Source organism: Gekko japonicus, unplaced genomic scaffold (assembly GCF_001447785.1).
Source record: "Gekko japonicus isolate JY-2015 unplaced genomic scaffold, Gekko_japonicus_V1.1 scaffold311, whole genome shotgun sequence".
In the NCBI taxonomy this organism is placed as follows: Eukaryota; Metazoa; Chordata; class Lepidosauria; order Squamata; family Gekkonidae; genus Gekko; species Gekko japonicus.
In genome coordinates this window covers 274,848-294,886 of record NW_015165244.1, presented here as the reverse complement: position 1 = coordinate 294,886, position 20,039 = coordinate 274,848, and the positions used below count along the sequence as shown (strand labels likewise).

Sequence of the window (20,039 nt, the reverse complement as noted above, 5' to 3'; positions counted from 1 at the left end):
ATAGGTGCACACTGCCATCTACATTTTGAGGTCAGCATGATAATTTAAATAATTGGAACTATCAATGCTCTGAAGATCTATTCTTATTTTAAAATGCAGGGGGAAATGTGGAATATCATCCAAACCACAATGTAAGTTAAAATGCAATCTTTCACGTAGCTGTGCTGTGCCAGAGGCTGTTTTCTTGCTTGAGCCAAGGGCTCTTTCTAGAGGATTTTGGTGGTCAAAGAACACTCAGCAAAGCAAGGCACCCTGGTACAGAGATTTTTTAACTACAGAACATAAAACAAACAAGGTAAAGATCCTCAGTTGTGACAGGGGGATGCTTAGCAGCAGCAATTTCCATCAGGTCAAACAAAGCCCAACCACATGCTGCTTCCTCTTCTTGTTTTTATACCCTCCTTGAGGGTTTCTTCCGCAATGGCACTACAAACTGAGATAATCCATTTTTTAAAATGCATATTTTTCTTTTTTATTTTATGCTTAGAATGAAAGCATGATAAAAATGTGTAATTAATTCAATCTCACATCCTAGGACACTCCAAAGTATATTACAAGTTAAAAATGTTGTTGTTGACCACAATTTATCTGCTAGCAAAAGCCCGGGGACTTAAAGAAAAACTTAGTTAGTTGCAAGAAGTATTGTAATGGATAGAAGAATTAGCTAAAGTGCTTCCAAATCCATACATCTCATGGATACGTTCCATAAATGACTACTCCCTAAATTCTTATTGTTCACCAGAAAAATTATGGAAAGCCATTTTCCCGTTGTATTTAAATCTTACTCATATCTGGTGCAAGAATCCTCCAAAAGCCCTTTGAAAATGAGATATTTCACGGCTGGCTACCATAAAGCGATTTCTTCCTTTCTCAATAACTACTATTATGGTCAGCAAGGATTAGGTGTAAGAGTGGAAAACTCAAAACGTGTCTGAAGTGCTGAAAAATACTATCATTACCTATAATCTCAAAAGAGAGTACCGCCAGGATCCCTTTCACTGATGTCTTCAAAATAGTCTTTTACGTTTCATCTCATATGCACACACAGCAAGAAATTTGCAAGAGGTCCCAGTACTGTACAACACCTCTACAGGTTCAGTCAGTTAATGTAGAGGGAGAGCAGGGAGGAGTATGCTGGCCCTGCCTGCCCCATTTCCATTTCTGCTGACTGATAAACATGGTGTCTAAGTGCAAAGGAAGTCTACACACATAGACTCTGGCTGAGGTCAGACTGGCAGTTTGAAGCGCAAGGGAGTTGTGGCAAAGGGAGTCACACTGCACTGACTATGCGGGAGCATACCGAGAGGAGCCACAAGGAAGCGTTTGCACTGTTGGCCCAGAAGCACGGCTGTAAGCGGCTTTTTCTCACTCCAGCAACATATATCTATGTGCATATGTGCATCAGCAATGATCAATGCGGCTTGTTTGCATGGCTTGTAGTGTGCACACATCAGGGAAGCGGGATCAACCACTTTCACCTGGAATTTTTTAAACTCGGGAGGGAAGCGTTACAAGACGAGTTGAGTATGGCTGGGGAACGCGACAGATGTGCCTGTGTGAACGGCCCCTTTAATCCGTTTGTGAAACGTTTCTGAAACGTGCCTATATTGGGCCAAACTGCCAGCCTAAACTCAGCCTCTATCCCTGTAATGGGTAACATTCAAAAAAGCTGCACTCCCAATCACAGGGAGGGGACCTATACTGATATACTTCCTTTGGGTGCAGATGCCAAGCTCATGAGCCAGTAAAGGGGGGGGAAGGGCAACCTGTACCTACTTCTACTCCTCTGTGTTGATCAAATGTGCAACTTCAACATGAGTATAGGGCTCCTAGATCTCTAATACATATGAACATAACAAAGAGTGTGTGCTGACACCTCACACATCATACTGTGTATCCAATATGTTTATAATGTGTGAACAGCTCTTGGTTGTCTCATCTCTCAACATTTAAGAAGTATAGAAACTGGGAGCTGTGTGCATTTTAATATGCATTATGATATAGAGGACACCACAAGTAATCTTATAATTCTAATTTACAAACACCTGTCTTTAAAATAAATGACAGATTTGCCACCGATCTCACAATGGGTTCTTAATGCCAAAGGAGTGGATCCTAACTTAAGTAAGTGGATCTCTACTAGATGATGGGAAAATTTCCTGCATCTCTCCTACTACTACAGACTGTTGTGCCACCCAGATTTGACCCAAGGACCCCTGGAGCCTGTGGATCAGCATAGGGGATAAAGTGGGAGTCTGCAACAGGAGGAGGAATAACTGAAAACACATTGGTTAGAAGTATTTTAGGGTGAGCAGAGGAAATTGGAATCCAAAGTGTACAACTGCTGCCGTTTCAGTTTTACAGAATGCTATCCTGTTACAAAAGTACTGTAAATATAATATTATCAATTAAACCTAAAATGCGGGCTAAAGGCTACTGAATGCGATTTTATTGAATGCAATTATATGGTGACAATTTGTCAGACCCTGTACTTACTCAATCCTAACAACACTCTTCAGTTGCAAGATTTGTTTATTGAGATATGCAGTCGTTACAGGTGTAAGCCAACTTCTATCAGAACTGGTGGCCACTGGCACCAAGCCCACTATTATACCTACTTCAAACTACCCCCTCATGCCATGGCCCAATCATATTTGTCATACATCCCGCCAAGCCGATGCACAGTCTCCCCCCCCCCCCCCATGTGCCCTACCCAGTTTACCTATCAGCGCGCCTGGCAGCAAAGGCTTCAAGGATGCTACTTCTCCCCTGCTCGGGAGAAGCGACTTGAGAAAATGTTACAGGCGTCTAGCGAAGTGCGTTCCTACACATTTCTTTCCCCATGAACTCCCCCCCTCCAGAGTAAAGTGAAAGCATCACAGAGAACAGAAATCATCATGGCAAACAAAGTACTGAGTTAGACATATTGCTCCTCCCAAAGCCCCTATCCACCCGGCTTGAGAGGAAACTGTTTATGGAAGGCTTGCATCAGCTGGGGAGCCTTGACGTGTTCCCCCCACACCCATTTGTTGTGACTGGGGTCTAAGTCCCTCCACTTGATCTAATAGTAGAGGTGGCCATGCTATATCTTAGAGTCCAAAATTTCTTCCACCTCCTGGTGCCATTCAGGGAAGGGGGAGCTGCTGGACGAAGTTTCCATTCCAAAGGCCCCAGATCCTTACAACATGGTGCACATGTTGTAAGCTCTTGGGTAACTCCAGCTCAACAACCTTTTTATTTATGACTAGCATCACCTTGAAAGGGCCCACATATTTCCACCCCAGTTTTTTCCCGAGTTGCAAACCCCTCAATTTTTTTCTGGAAATCTACATAGATTTCCCGGGGTGGCGGTCCTATTCCAGGGCCCATCTCTTGTCAGCCTGAACTTTGTAATCTTCCCTTGCTTTGGTTAAAGTTCATTGAATTACAGCCCACTGTTAACTCAGGCCGCCAAGTTTGTAAATCCACTGGGCCCCTTCTCTCGGGGTTCTTGGGGTAGAGAGGTTCCCTCATAGCCATAGACTACTTTGAAAGGGGTGGCTTCTGTAGAGCTATGCACCGAGTTATTATAACTGTATTCAGCATAAGGTAGCAAGTCCACCCAACTGCCTTGTTGGTAGTTTATATAGTACCTCAAAATTGTTCCAACACCTGATTAGTACTTTTCATTTGGCCATCCGTCTCTGAGTGATAGGCACTACTGAGCCCCTGTTCCACCCCATGCAGTTTTAACAATTCCCTCCAGAACCCCACCACAAATTGTGTTCCCCTATTCGATATGATCTTCCAGGGAATAGAATGTAGTCTCACAATGTGCTGCATAAACATTTGGGCCACTTAGTTTGCTGAGGGAAGCTGTTTGCATGGGATAAAGTGTGCCTGTTTTGAAAACAGATCCACGACCACCCATATTATTGTCGTCCCCTTGCTAGGTGGAAGGTATGTTAGGAAATCACTGGAAATCACTGGCCAAAGTCTTTCAAGGGTTTCCAATGGTTGTAGTAACCCCGGGGCCTTCCCAGGCTGTCGCTTCCCCATAAGGAACACTTGTCAGGAAGCTACATAGAATCGTAGAATCATAAAACCATAGAGTTGGAAGGGACTTCCAGTCCAACCCCCTGAACAATGCAGGAAACTTACAAAAACATCCCCCTCCACACCTGCATTGACCGCCGTTCCACATCCAAAAGATGACAAAAAACCTCCAGGATTGCTTCCTGACCCCAAAGTGGCAATCAGCATTTTCCTGGGCATGTAAAAAAGGGCCACAAGAACTCAGCACTGAGGCAACCCTTCCTGCCCTCCCTCTCATGATCTGCGTAAGTTCACAGAATCCGCATTGCTGTCAGATGGCCATCTAGCCTCTGTTTGAAAACCTCCAAAGGAGAGCCCACGACTTCCCAAGGAAGCCTGTTCCAAAAAGGAACCACTCTAACTGTCAAGAAGTTCTTCCTAATGTTTAGCCGAAAACTTCTGATTTCATTTCAACCCGCTGGTTCTAGTCTGACCTTATGGGGCAACAGAAAACAACTTCACACCATCCTCTAGATGACAGCCCGTCAAGTACTTGAAGATGGTTATCATATCACCTTTCGTCTCTTCTCCAGGCTAAACATACCCAGCTCCTTCAACCTTTCCTCATAGGTCTTCATCTCCAGACCCCTCACCATTTTCGTTGCTCTTCTGTGGACATGTTCCAGCTTGTTTATATCCTTCTTAAATTGTGGTGCCCCAAACAGAACACCATACTCTAGGTGAAGTCTAACCAGAGCAGAGTAAAGGGGCACCATCACTTCACATGATCTGGACACTATACTTCTGTTGATACAGCCCAAAATCACATTTGTATTTAGCAACCACATCACACTGCTGACTCATGTTCAGTGTATGGTCTACTAAGACTCCTAGAACCTTTTCGCACATACTACTGCAAAGACAAGTCTCCCCCAACCTATAATTATGCATTTCATTTTTCCTACCTAAATGCAGAACTTTACATTTATCCCAATTGAAATTCATTAAATTACTTTTAGCCCAGTTTTGCAGCCTGTCAAGATCATCCTATATGCTGACTCTGTCTTCTACTATATTTGCTATCCCTCCCAATTTAGTATAATCTGCAAATTTAATAAGCATTCTCTCTATCCCTTCATCCAAAACATTGATAAAGATGTTGAACAAAACAGGTCCCAGGACAGATCCTTGAGGCACTTGTCACTCCTCTCCAAGAAGATGAGGAAACATTCACAAGCACTCTTTGGGTGCAATCTGTCAACCAGTTACAGATCCACCTAAAAGTCATAGGATCCAAACCACATTTTTCCAATTTGTCAACAAGTATATTATGTGAAGCCTTATCAAAAGCCTTACTAAAATCAAGATAAACTATGTCTACAGCATTCCCCTGAGCCAAATGTAGTAGGAGAAACCAACAGGCAAACAGAGAGAACAAACCAAGTGTTAGAACAATTTTTGAGATGCTTTATAAACCATCAGCAAAATGATTGGGTAGACCTGCTTCTGTTTGCAGACTACAGATATATCAGCTCGGATGCTTTGAAGGTGCGCCATCTCCTGATTCGTCACCTGAAATAACTGAAAAGGTAGCCTTATTTCTAAGTTTGGTCATTAAGGATCAATTGTACAATGCATAGTTACATATGATTGACTTATTTCTCCTTGTTACCTCTTTATCTGTTTCTTCCTGTAGCCTGACATATGCCAATAAAGGTTTGTGTATGTGTGTGTATAACAACTCAAGTAGTCAAGTCAAGTCAAATTTACTGTTACAGTCAACGACCAGTGCACTCAATAATTTTACATAAAAACATATGAATAATAAATATAAGATAAAACCAACAGTGGCATATGGTGGCCCCAGGACTATTCCATAAGTCAGCTGGGCCTGTGACTTAGCTTTAAACAGTCTAAGAGTGGCCGGAACATAGTGCCCCCCATGAGACCGATGAAATTTCAAAATACTATTTGCTGTTTTATCTCCTGCATCAGCTGCACAACTACAATAAATTGTATTGGAGCTGGAAGCTTGCAATACTACGCCCAGATATTTGAAGCTGGAGACTTGTTCCAACTTATGCCCCTGAAGTTCCCATCGTCTGATCTTGGAGTTTTTCCTGAAAACCAGAATCTTAGTTTTCTGATAATTAATTATAAGATGTTCAGTGTCACAGTAAAGGGAGCATTTTTTTCAGAGCTCATTTCAGCCCTATGGGAGTTCTGGAGAGTATTACGGCTTCATCCACGTATAGTAACACATGAATCTGCCAGTTTGCTAGTTTAGGGGGATGAAATCCAGGATCTGACATAAAATTCGCCAGATTATTGATGTAAAAAGAAACAAAAAAGGGGCTAGGAGTAGAGATGTAAAAATTTTGGAAATTTTGAAGCTCGGAAAAAAACCCGTTTTTTTTCCGGGGAAAACGGAAATTTTCGGGAAAATGGGAAAAAATGCTACATTAGCATTTCTTTTGTCTTTTCTAGATTGAAAGTCATTCTGTTACTTTAGGAACATAAAATATGACTATGGACATTTTTACTTGGCATGAAATGAGCACAACTAGCATATTAAAAATATAGTGTATCCAAACAATTATTACAAACAGAATACCCACCCACATGCAAAAACAAAACTGAAACGTTTTTCTTTTCTTCTGACAATAGCAACTCCTAAATGAAGAAATGCATCTTGTTCTTGCATTGGAGAGTTCAGTTTGTAACCTAGGACTTGCTTGTCCGCAGTGCAGTGAAATTAGATCAATCTGATACCATATATATATATATATATTAGAAATGATTTGGAAAATATTTGAACACCTTGTCTTAAAATATTTTATTCATCATGTTAAAATAAAACGTTCCATAATCAATTTTTTTTCTTTTCTTTTTTCAATTTTTCGGGGGGGGAAAAGCTTCAGAAAAAAACCGGAAAAAAACTGGTTTTTTCCCGAATTTTTCCGGGTTTTTTCCGGGCCTTCACATCTCTAGCTAGGAGACAACCCTGCCTGACTCCCTTAGAGGTTTGGACAGGGTCAGTCAGATGTCCTAGATGACTGCACCTAACTCTAAGGGCAGTTTGCTTGTGAATGGCCTGGATGAGAAATAGCAGTCATTTATCGATTGCGGAAGCCTATAATTTCCCCCAAAGCCTAGATCTGGAAACTGTGTCAAAAGCTGCTTTTAGATCTACAAATATAGTGTAGAGTGATGTTTGTCCACCAGAGAGGTATTTTTCAATAAGATGTAACGTCAAACAATGATCTAGCATAGACCTACCAGCTCTAAAACCTGCCTGCTCTTCCACTATAATATCTTCCAGCTCTAACCAATCCAAACAATTTTCAAGCAGATGTTTAATAGAGAGCTTACATATAGTACTTAAAAGACTGATTGGTCTATAATTTGATGGATCCTCTTTCTTTCCCTTCTTATGAATGGGGAAAACAATGGCCATACCCCAATCTTTGGGGATAAGGCCAGTTTCATTGATAAAGGTGAATAGGGAGGCTAGCAAGGTGGCCCAACAGTCCTTTTCTGCCTTAAGTAATTCCAGGGGGATTCCATCTAGACAGGGAGTTTTATCATTCTTTAGCTGACAAAATAAGCTTTTACCTCTTGAGCAGATACTGGGGCCCATTTTTCCAAATTTTCTAATGTAATTACAGGAGAGAATTGTATGGGGTCTTCATACATTTTTTGGAAATAGGACATCCATATATCTGAGGGGATACATGAGGCTAACGGAGAAGCAGCAGTTGATGTATTATTAGACACCAGTCCCCAAAATAGAGATGTATTTTTATTCCTGGTTGCTTCAATTAAATTGGCCCACCTTTCTCTAGTGTATTCTTTCTTCCGTCTATCTACCAGGAGATTATATTCCTTCTTTTGAGCTGAAAGAAAGCTATAGGTTTCCTGCCTATTCTTTCCCTCAGCCCTCCTTGCTGAATTGTATGCGGTGGGTAGGGCATTCCCTGTGAATGCTGCTAATGCCCACCATCTTGATACAAACTGTACTAGCACTTTATATTATATTATGTTACGTTTTATAATTGTATTGTTGTGATTTTACTCAATTTTGTTTTAGCTGCTTTATATACTTCATTTAAGCTGCCCTGCGCCTACCTAAATTTAATTACCAGTGGAATACTGAATCAAGGATTGGAACTATAATCAATACCATAATCACATTTAATATATTAAGGTTATTCCAGGATTTAAAAATAATTAATTAATCCCATAATGTAAGTAATAAGATTGCCATTTCTGTAGAAATTCTTTCAGTGGTCTTTTGTTTATGTAATTGGTTAGTTTTGCCAATGTTGGATACTCAGCTAGTTTTTCTTTCCAGATCTGTATTGCAGGACAGTCTTCTGACTTCCATTTCATTGTAAATATTACTCTGGTTGCTGTCAAATAAGTAGGTCTTGTGAGGTTCTGTCTATGTTTTCTGGTAAGATTCCTAGTAACATATTCTCTGGTTTCATCGGGAACTTAGTTTTTAGAATATTTTGAATTTCATCATGTATATTTTTCCAGTATCTGTTCGTCTTGATGCAGGTCCACCATATATGCTAAAATGTGCCACCTTCTTTTTTACATTTCCAGCAGGCCCCTTTGTAATTCTTATCCATCTTAGCAATATGTTTTGGAGTGACACACCATCGATAAAACATCTTGTACCAGTTTTCCCTTAATGCTTGGCTAGCAGTGAATCTAATACCTTTAGTCCATAGATTTTCCCAACATCGAAAGTATATTTCCTCACTGAAATTTTGCATCCATTTAATCATGCAGGATCTGACTTCTTCTTCTTCAGAATCATATTGAAACAATAATTTGTAAATTCGCCCTAATAAATGGTCTTTAGATTGTGAGACAATCTTTATAAAATCAGTAATTTCATTAATAACTCCTCTCTTAGTACAGATATTTTTAATCTAGAAGCAATTTGAAAGTATATCCACCATTGTATCTCGTTTCCTTTTCCTTTAATCTCTTCCCATGTATTGATTCAACAAAGATAAATGCACAGTGTTACATCTTGACCACAAAAATGTAAAGCACAAATACTGGATGGGGGATACATTTCTGAGGAGTAGTGTATGCGAAAAAGATCTTGGGGTAAGGGTGGACTGCAAATGAAATATGAGCAGTCAGCGTGATGCGCTGGATAAAAAGGCAAATTCAGTCTTGGGTTGTATTAAAAGGGCCACAGCATCAAAATCGCAGGAGGTCATAGCCCCTCTGTATACTGCCTTGGTCAGGCTGCACCTGGGCAGTTCTGGAGGCCTCACTTCAAAAAGGATGTGGGCAAAATCTAGAGGGTGCAGAAGAGAGCGACAAGGATGATCAGGGGTCTGGACACTGAGCGCTATGAGGAAAGGTTAAGAGCCTTGAAAATGTTTAGTTTGGAGAAGAGGAGATTGAGGGGGGACATGATTGTTCTCTTTAAATATTTGAAAGGCTGTCATTTTGAGGAGGGCAAGGAGCTGTTCCAGTCGGCAGCAGAGAATAGGACCCAAAGCAATGGGTTTAAATTACATGCAGAAAGGTATCGGCTGGATATTAGGAAAAACTTTTTCACGGTCAGAGTACTTCAAAGGTGGAATCAGCTGCCTAGGGAGGTGGTTAGCTCACCTTCAGTGACAGCTTTGAAGAAGAGGCTGGATGAATATTTGTCAGAGATGCTTTAGGCTGGTCCTGCATTGGGCAGGGGGTTGGACTAGATGGTCTAGTCCTTCCAACTCTATGATTCTATGATACCCAAACTAGCCCAGCAGCTTGGTAATATAATTTAATGTTAGGTATTGCCAGACCACTTTTTTTCTTCTCATCTTGGAATACTTTAAATCTTATTCTTGGCTTCTTTATTTATTATTTTATTTATTTATTTGATTTATATACTGCCTTCCCTGCAAGCAGGCTCAGAGCGGTTTACATCGATATCATAAGCAATCGTTTAATAACAAATTAAGACAACATAAAATCACAGATCATAAAATCACAACTACCATTTAAAATAACCTGTTCAGGTGTCAATCATATCTGGATCTAGCAGTGGTGCCCCAATGTCAAATTGGAACCAGGCCACTGGTGGGGGGTTGGCTAGGAAAAGGGAGGGACGCCCACCACCTCAACCAAAAGCCCGGTGGAAAAACTCTATCTTGCATGCCCTGTGGAACTGTAATAGATTCACCAGGGCCCTGATCTCATATGGAAGCTCATTCTACCAGGCAGGGGTCAGGGCCGAAAAAGCCTTCACCCTGATCAAGGCTAGATGAATGCCCCTGGGGCCCTGGACTGCCAGAAGACCTCAATGTCCTACAGGGCTCATATGGGGAGAGGCGGTCTTGAAGGTATGCTGGTCTCTGGCTGTATAGAGCTTTAAAGGTAAGCACTAGAACCTTGAAATGGATCCAGAATACAATAGGCAGCCAGTGCACTTCAAGTAGCACTGGGTGGATTTGAGCCCGCACAGGTGTCGCCGTCAACACCTGTGCTGCCACATTCTGCACTAGCTGCAATTTCCAGAGCAGAGTCAAGGGCAGCCCCACATAGAGAGAGTTACAATAATCTAGTCTGGAAGTGATCATTACATGAGGTCCCGGGAGTTGAGGCATGGGGCCAACTGCCTGATCTGCCTCAGATGGAAAAGGGCAAACCTGGCAGTGGCAATGACCTGGGCCTCCATAGAAAGGGAGGCATCCAGGAACACCCCCAGGCTCTTCATCCTCAACATTGGCACCAATGGAGCCCCATCGAAGGTCGGGAGCCTGATTTCCTGACTCAATACCCCACAACTCAGGTGCAGAACCTCCGTCGTGGATGGATTTAACTTCAGTCGGCTCTGTTGCAACCAACTATTCTTATCTTTCCATACCAATTTATTTATTTGTCTTTGTCAGTCACTCAAAGTTTCTGCAGGAATTGAAATTGGAATAATCTGTAACCAAAAGTTTAATTTTGGTAGTACATTCATTTTTATAGCGGAAATTCTTCCTAGACAGGATAGATGTAATTTGGGCCATCTTTCAAGATCTTTTTGTATTTTGGACCAGGTTGTCATGTAATTATCATTTAATAGTGTATCATTCTGTCCTGTGAGATATATTCCTAGATATTTGACTGGATTGCTGGTTACGTTACATCCTGAAATTCCTCCTCTTTTTTTAAACATTTTTTATTTTCCAAAACAAACAAACATATAATTGGGGATACAGTAGTTCATATTGATCTTTTCTCCATTACAGAAGCTCATACAATAGTTACATCTGTCTCATTTTTCCACCATAAATTGATTATATAGAGTTTGCAAATATATGAATATACAGTTTCGTATTTTCTCCTAGAATAAACTTTCCCTAAACATGCTATTAAATTTTTGAATTATATTGTAAAGTGTACGACTCTTTATTCTGAATACAAGTATATTAGGATCTTACTCCATCAAAAATATCTGGGATTCCCTCAATTATAAATGATATAGTCCTAAGATAGAGGGAATTCCCTCATACTTTCCCCAGAATTTTTATAGATATCAACTTTTTCTTGATTTTCTGGTTCCTCCTCTTAAGTTTTAAAGTCTTGATCCTGTGTGCTTTTCCTTTATAAGTGTAAAAATTGTCTTCTGGAAATAGCCATTATGTTCCCTCTTGGTAGTAGCTTTTAATTCCATAAATAGGTTTGTTTGTTTTTTATCTGAGATGGTAAAAAAGTCACTAATTTGGGAATTTCATCAGCCATAATTCTTTTATAAAGTTTCTAGTATATTTCTCTTTGTAGGCATAGATTCTTTTTTATAAGTCCAGTCATCTTGCTTGTAGGCGTCCTCTGTATTTTCAAGGCAGTCAGATCTTTTTTCCTCCTCTTTCGCTGTTTGGGCTGTTTTCTCTTAGTTTTGAGTTGTTGTGTCAATATTTGGATTTCTGTCTGTACTGAATGAAAGGCTTCTTCAACTGCTTTTTTATGACCACAGCGAGCGTATTCAAGAGGTCTTCCAAGGAAGCCTGAGTAGGTTTATTGTTCATAGAATCTGGTGTAACTAACAAAAAAGCCTATGGGGTCTTTTGAAATTTGTCATTACAAATCATTTTTCCAAAATTGTATTTACACCAAAGAGTTTCTATAGAGTTTTTTCCCATGCAGTTTTACAGAGGTAACATTTTTAGAGTGTGTAACTGTGTATGTAAGCAACTATTATGGTCTAGACAAAGCTAACATAGGGCGACAAGCGTATCAGTTGTTAACATTCCAAAGCAATTTAGCCAGAAGAGAGTGGAGTTTTACAGTTTCAATAGAAATAAACATACATTGTTCTGGGAACTAAATACAACAAAAGGTCAGAATAAGATCCATTAAAATATAAGCCTTTATAATTCAAGTATTAAATTGTAGCAGATCCCAAAATTCAGTATTTATTTCAAAGTCTTCATAAAAAAGGAGAAGAAGATTTATTAGGCTCTCACTAAAGTTCAGAGTCATAGAAAAGATGATAAATCTTGAAGATATCAATTGGACAGGGTGCTCTCTTGTTTTCTTCGCCCAGCAGATTATTTATACAGTTAACTTTAGATCCTTTTCTTAGCCATAGTAGAGGTGGGGAGGGCTGAAGAAAAAATATCTTCACTCCTCCCTTCCAGTCTTTTTGAACTTTAAAAGGGTTGACGTTATATAGCAGAATTTAAGATAATGTTGCTTTAAGAAGTACTCACCACCGTGCTTCATCAGATGAAATGCAAACTTTTAAGTCCCTCTTAGTGGGAAGCGACAGCTAGGCACTCATGGCTGCCATGAGTGCTCTTCTTCGTTTCTTGCTAGAGACAATCCATGGGCTTCCATTCACCTGTTGCCACAGGCGAGGGCCCCGGATTGTGTCTCTTGCACTACACACCCCTCCAGGGAGTGCAGTGGAGTGTGGGAGCCCCCAAGTCTCCTCTAAAGATAACAAAAAGCCGGCGGTGCCTGGGAGCAAGTCCCTGCTCCGTCCGTCTCGCAGCACTGCAACCTGAAACTCTAAATTCCTCCTCTTCTTGAGTAGTTGAGAATTTTAAAATAATCTTGGTTTTCTTCCTGTTGATTTTATAACCTGAAAAGGATCTGAACTTGTCAATTTGCTCTATTACATATTGGAGAGATTGTTGGGGGTTCGAAATTCAATCAATGTTTATTCGGTATAAAACCAGCGCAAGTCAATTACAATCAGTCAATCATTGCAGTATGTCAATACAGAAAAGATACTAGTAAGATTTATAAAATATCAAATATTTAAATAAAAACTGTATTTAGTAATTACTAAATTGCTAAAATTTCTACAATATTCTAATAACAGTTGAATAAGTGTTCCTGGGGTTATACAATTCTACTCCGCATCCCCTGGACCTTCTAGATTATTTCTAAGATTGTTCTACACGTGTAACATGTATTTTTGAGCTATTGCTAGAAATTTAGCACAGTTTATTATGAGCTGTGGGCAGGATCAAATAATAGTTTCCTACGTATCTCCTTGTCTGAATATCCATGATACCTCTTTAGGATAGGATGAATAATCTTTACACTGATGGTTTCATAAAATACACAGTGGAGTAGAATATGTTCAATTCTTTCAACTTTCCCTGAACCACATGGGCATAATCGCTCTGGCAAAGGTATCTTTTTATACCGGGCTTCTAATGTGTTCGAAATTGTAAGGACCATCATCTGCATAACTCTTTAGTTTAAACTCCTCTTCTACTACTACTTTTAATCCTTTAATTTTGAGATCTTGTCTTATCTTTGAACAAAGATTTCCATCACAACAATGAAGAGAAGTGGAGAGAGTGGGCATACTTGACTTATTTTCCTAACAAATGGATTACATAGCTCTTTGGGAATGAAATATCTGGGACCTTAAATAGAAATAAATAAATATGCAACTCGAGATATGAAGGCTCATTAAAAATATATACATGAAAACCTGGGGTTTTCCCCTATAGACTTTTTTTTAAGTGTTTCCAATATTTTTCTCAAATATTTTCTTTGAAATGTATGAAATGTTTTTTTTAAGACAAAATTTTACTTGCTCAAATTTTTAGTATTAAAAAGTCTGAGGACTATTTTTTTTAATTTCTCCATTAAGAAAAAAAGAAACTTGGGAAAGTAATGGGGAAAAAAACTTTAAAAAAACACTTTGAATGAGGACAATGTGCTGATAGCATTAGGATGCAGCCATTTCCATCTATCTTTCATTTTAGTATTATATTTGCAATTTTGTTTGTAGAAAACTAGATCTTTGTACATTAAAATACCTTCAATAAGCAAATTAATAGAATTGTAAAAGATAACTCAGGAGCTGCGGTGGCTCAAGTGGTTAAGACGCTGAACTGCAGGCTGTGGAAGGTCAGTAGTTCAGCAGTTCGAGACCCGAGTTGCCGCATGATGGAGTGAGCTCCCGTCTCTAGTTCCAGCTCCTGCCAACCTAGCAGTTCGAAAGCAAGAAATTGCAAGTAGATAAATAGGTACCACTTCGGTGGGAAGGTAACAGCGCTCCGTGCGCCTTGGTGTTTAGTTATGCTGGCCACATGACCACGGAAACGTCTTCGGCCAGCGCTGGTTCTTTGGCTTTGAAACGGAGATGAGATGAGCACCGCAACCCTAGAGTCGGACTCGACTGGCTGTTGAGCAAGGGAACCTTTACCTTTACCTAAAAGATAACTCAGTTATAGGTAATCTGTTTTATGTTGCTAAATCAGCAAAACAAGTTTAGGATAGAAAAACAAGTTTGATAGAAAAGTAAACATTGCATCTATTATTCCAAGGTGGGGAGAACCTAGAACAGAAAAAAATGGGCTTGCCCCAGGGCTTCAAACTGTCTGGTAATTTAAGATCTCTACATCTAACTCTATAATATGACAGAGGCTTAAAATGGTAAACCACCTTATGGACTACTAGAAGAGATGGTATATAAAGATACATGATTGTATGTTCTTCTATACCAAAAAACAAAACAAAACCCCACCCTCCTACACTTAAATAAATATCAGTAATAAGGACTGTCAGATCTGATAGAATTTGTTTGGACTCTTAACTTTCTCATGCAACGTTCTAGTAATGCAAGATATTTTAAAAGTCCTTCTAAGAATGGAAGATGCCTTTTACATGTTGACAAGCACCTTTTTAATCCACCTTAGAACATCAAAATCTATACGGTCACTGATCATTAAAATCTACCACGGCCCCTGCCACACGCAGGGGAAAAGGCGCGGCTTTTAAAAGCCGCACCAATGTTGACACGGCGCGGCGGGATCTCACGGATCCCCCGGCTGCGCCGCCTTTTCTCCCCGGCGCGATCAAACGCCGGGGAGAAAACACGCCCTACTCGGGGGCCGGCCGAACTGCGCATGTCCGGGCATGCGCAGTTCGGATCCGGGCCGGGGTTGAGCCGGCGCAGGGAAGCGGCGGCGATCAAACGCCCCGTTGCCGCGCCGCTTCCCTTTAAACCACCTAGATAGGTGGTTTAGTTTGCGCCGGCTTATCCCGGGAAAGGGACAGTTCGGCCACGGAAGCAAGACGCTTCCCAGATGTGGTGGTGTGATCGCGCCGGTTTGATCCGGCCCCGAACTGTCCCGCTCCCGGACCAAATAGCCGCGTGTGAACGGGACCTACATATGCTAAAATATTCTGGTTCTTTCCCTGACATGCTCACTGTCATCTTCCACATTTATCCAAGCATGAAGTTCCAGTCCTTCTGTATGCTGATGATGCAGTGATAATGTCCAGATCAATAGTGGGCCTCTGCAAGCTGAAAAAAATATCAAGCTTTACTCTTATCATGAGGGCTTGTCCCATCAGTGTGGTGAAATCCAGGGTCATAGTATTTACCAAAAGGAAAAAGGGGGGAATCTTCAAATGGGACAAAGCAGGCCAACCTATGGAACAGGTCTATCAATTTAAATATCTGGGAATCCACTCTGAAGCATCTCTTACATGGAAAATACACTTGGATCTAGCAAGGAACACTGCCTTGAGATTAGGGAGGACAATTGTAAAATACTTCTACTCATTGGGAGGTGATTTGTCCTCTTGGCCTTAAAGGTATTTAATGCTAAAGTTCTAAACCAATTCTTGTATGGTTCGGACGTTTGGATTCAGACCACTTCTGAAAAAAGGGATGCATCCAGTATGACTTTTTCCTATGCTTATTGACTACTACTAGATGTGTCTCGGGCATAGCACTGAGAGTGGAACTAGGTGAATCATCGATGGAACCTAGGGCTTGGATTAAAGCATTTCTCTTTAAAGTAAAGGTTTTAAAAATTGAGGGAGAATGTATAAAACGAATTTAAAAATCTGTAAGGAAATTGGATGTTACAAGTACGTCTATTAGGGCGTGCAGGGTATGTTCAACACTCCATTTGGGAATTGCCCTCCTGATGCAACTGCCGAAATATCTTCATCAACTGACAGTCCCAAAACTAAGAAGAGCTTTTACTTTGGCAAGACTGAACATTCTTCCCTTGGCAGTTTTGGAGGGCAGATATAATAAAGTATCATACTCTAATAGAACATGCAGATGCTCATATGAGTTGAGGACCCTCTCAGTGGCAAAATTCATAGGCACAATAATCAAACATAAGAGAAATAATACTGATTAAGGTCTTTTAATTTTTTTTGTTCTAATTTCTGCTTAAGGTGATAGCCATATGAACAGTACTAGATAGATAGATAAGCATGCTCACTAAGTGGGGGAATCTCATTCAGCAATATGACATGACATGCAGTTCCTCAAGGTCAATTCTTCCCTCTGTACTGTTTAAATTGTACATGCAACCACTAGGAGACAGCATCAAGATATATGGAATGAAGTACCATCAATATGCAGATAACATGCAAATCTTCCCAGCTGATTATAATGTGATGATGGCTGTTCTGCAAAATAATGGGCCAATATACTAAGGTCAAGACAGGCACAGATGCTGCTTGTTGATTCTGATCATGGAACTGGAAGACATCCTATTCTGAATGGGGCTATATTGCCCTTGAAGGAGTAGGTTGGCAGCTTCGATTGGTTTGTCACCTGCAACCCTTTTTCAAGAAGTATGTCTGGCCAGAGTTACCCAAACTTTTACTACTATGGATCTTGATTACTATAATTTGTTATGCAGGGAGCTGTCCTTAAAGACAGTTTGGGAGCTTCAGTTGGTCCACAATGCAGATATTGGAATGCTTACTAAACCAGCGGTCTAGTTTGACTTCTTTTTTTAAATTAAATTTTTATTAATTTCAAAATCTTACAATTTACAAGCTTTTTTACAAGAAAATAAAATTAATATTCTTTAATAATAATCTACTACAAGTTGCCAACTCTATTCTGCTTCTACTTCATTAATTAAGTCTGATAGAAAATAGCATGCCTAAATAAATATTTCTGCCTCTCAAAATTACTCCAGTACAAATGCAATTATAAACTCTATTTCCCATAATTTTCCTTATATCTATTTGAGTAATGATTTGTTAGGTCTCCTTATGTTTATGAACATATGTTCTTTATATATTTCATTTTAAAATTGATAATACACAATGAAGTACAATAAAGTAACATAGAAAGAAAAAAAGAAATATATTACACCATTTCATTATTCTGCTATCTTATTATCTTTTACTATGATTATGTTCTTCTTTAACTGGAGCTCTTCTAATCAGCGTTCCCTCCCACCGGGACTCCGGAGCAGTTCCGAAGGCCCACTAGGAAGGTGTGTGTAGGGGTGTCTCATTAGCCCTTCCCGTGTGCTCCTCTGCTCTTTGTATTCCGGACTACTTTACTTGGGGAAAAGATAGAACGAAAAAGGAGGGGGGGAAAGCTCTGTAACTACGATCTCCTCCAATGTAGTTATTTACAGTCTTGTGGTACTTTCCTCTTCTTCCAGTTATCGATTTTTAGCTTCCTAGCCCGAGTCCAATTCCAACGCCTTCAGAAGCTCCTCACCAGATGTTAGATTGTGGGCTGTATATAGGCGTCCTCAGTATGTAACTGATATATGGCCAAGCAGAAGCCAGCGGTACCTGTAGTTTTTTTCTGCAAGCTTTTGTGCAATTGGGCGCATATTTTTCCTAGCATTTAGTATTTCAAAAGGAATATCTGGGTACAATTAAACCAAAGTGTCTTTGAGCTTCAGACCTCTGTTCTTCCTGGAAATTTCCAAAAGGTTCCTCTTAGTCTTTGTGTCCTTAAGTTCTGCCATGATATCAGGTATCAGTGCTGGTGAGCCCATTTGGGGAGGATTTAAATGGTAAGCATTGTTTACCACTGGCCCCGGAATCTGTATAATTCCCTGTAGCCACTTGTTTAAAGCAACAGTAAGGTCCTTTTTAAAATCAAAGTTCAGGGAAATTCCACAAAATTTTACTTTGGTTTCCCGTGATTTCTAACAACATTAGCTTGCTTTTCGCCCATCCATCAAAAGTTTTCAATTCAGCTATTTCTTTAGAGTTCTGTTGCATACTGGCAGCCGCTGTCTCCACCTTTTGCCTGTGCATTCAGTAACTTTTTGTTAATTTCATCCAACTTATTAACAATAGGAGTGATGCTATTTCTTATCGCTTCTTTTAAATCTTGTTTTAGGTCCGTAGGCATCTCCTGTAAATGCCTTTTAGTTAAGGAGTCTTCTCTTTTCCTTTTACTTGTCCGGGCTTCTTCTTCCTCCAATTCTAATGGGGGGGGGAGTCTTCATCAGAAGAGTTTTGGTTTTCTTGCGGTGTTCTAGGCATCGGTTTGGAGGGTTCTTTCCACCTTTTAGTCCCTTGGTTTTCCCCATAGTTTTGGTAAGGTTATAATATTTGAGTCCTGATTGGGAAGAATAGCAGGGTATAAACAAGTACTATACCAGTACAAACAAACAACAAGCAGCATACCACTCCATTGTTAAAAGATCTTCCTTCGCGCCTATGCATTTGGGGTCTGATTTCACAGTCCAATTTTGACCTATAAAGGCTAATGTACCCTAGTACATTACTTAGAAGGGCCACCTGGCCCCATATAATCCCACCCGGACATTATGTTCTTCATGTCATCACTCCCTTTTGATCAGAAGCTATGTAACCATGAAGGATGGGTCCATTCAGTGAGTATGCTGCACCATTTTGGAATACTCTTGGCCTTCCCTTGTACCTGGCACCATCTCTGAGCACGTTTCAGCATCAGACTAAGACTGCCTCTACTGGCATTTAGTTGATCATTGAATGATTTTTTGTTTTCTCCTTGTTCTAATCTTGGCTCTTTTATGATCTTAACTAGGGATAGGTATGGACCAGAAAAATTGAGGTTCGTATAGGTTCATGGTCTGTGGGTTTCATGCACCATGGATTTTTATGGATCTTTTTGTTTAATAGACCAGTCAGTGGTGCGTGTGGTTTCTGAATTTGTGATGCAGTAGAACACCCCCCCACAAGCTAGATGCCAAACTCGCAGCAAGTCTCCAGCTTACTCTCTTCTACCTGCCGTACAAGTTTGGTGAAGATTGAATTTATTGGGGCTGAGTTACTCCAATGCCCCTTGGAAGCTCATTAGATGAGCTTGTAGAGGATTGGTATAATCGACTCTTGACAGCCATTGATGAGATTGCTCCCTGATGCTCTCTGCGCCCTTGCTCTAGGCTCACTCCATGGTTTACCCAGGAGTTGCAGCTGATGAAGGCTAAGATGGCTACAGAGACAGTGGTGGAGCGCTCACAATGACGCTACGAGAACATCTTATAGGACGTTTATGAGATCCTATATGGTGGCAGTCAAAGCTGCCAAGAGAGAGTATTACACAGCTGCAATTGTGTCTGCAAGCTCTTGCCTAGCCCTATTGTTTAGAACAATTCAGTCCATTACTGCTTGGCCGCAAGGCAGACCAAATGCTAGGGAATCGACTATAGGCTGTGAGGCCATTGCGAGCTATTTTGCAGATAAAGTCTTGTCACTCCACTGTGACCTTCGTGCTATAGTTGACATAGTGGGCAAGCTCGAGGCTCCATGCATGTCTTCTAGTCAAGTCATGGATC

At 40.4% G+C, this 20,039-nt stretch overlaps 1 protein-coding gene across 2 annotated transcripts in view; it reads right to left on the bottom strand.

Annotated features, from left to right (window-relative positions):
• Nucleotides 1–404: 404 nt before the first annotated feature.
• BCKDHB (branched chain keto acid dehydrogenase E1, beta polypeptide) overlaps nt 405–20,039 on the bottom strand; it is an 88,266-nt gene continuing 68,631 nt past the window's right edge. Inside the window, exon 11 of one of the 2 annotated variants that reach the window (XM_015410058.1) lies at nt 405–433. The gene's annotated coding sequence lies outside the window, so the exon portion shown is untranslated. Of the gene's footprint in view, nt 434–17,759; nt 18,839–20,039 lie in introns of those variants that run through there. The other variant, XM_015410056.1, reaches the window with a different exon arrangement.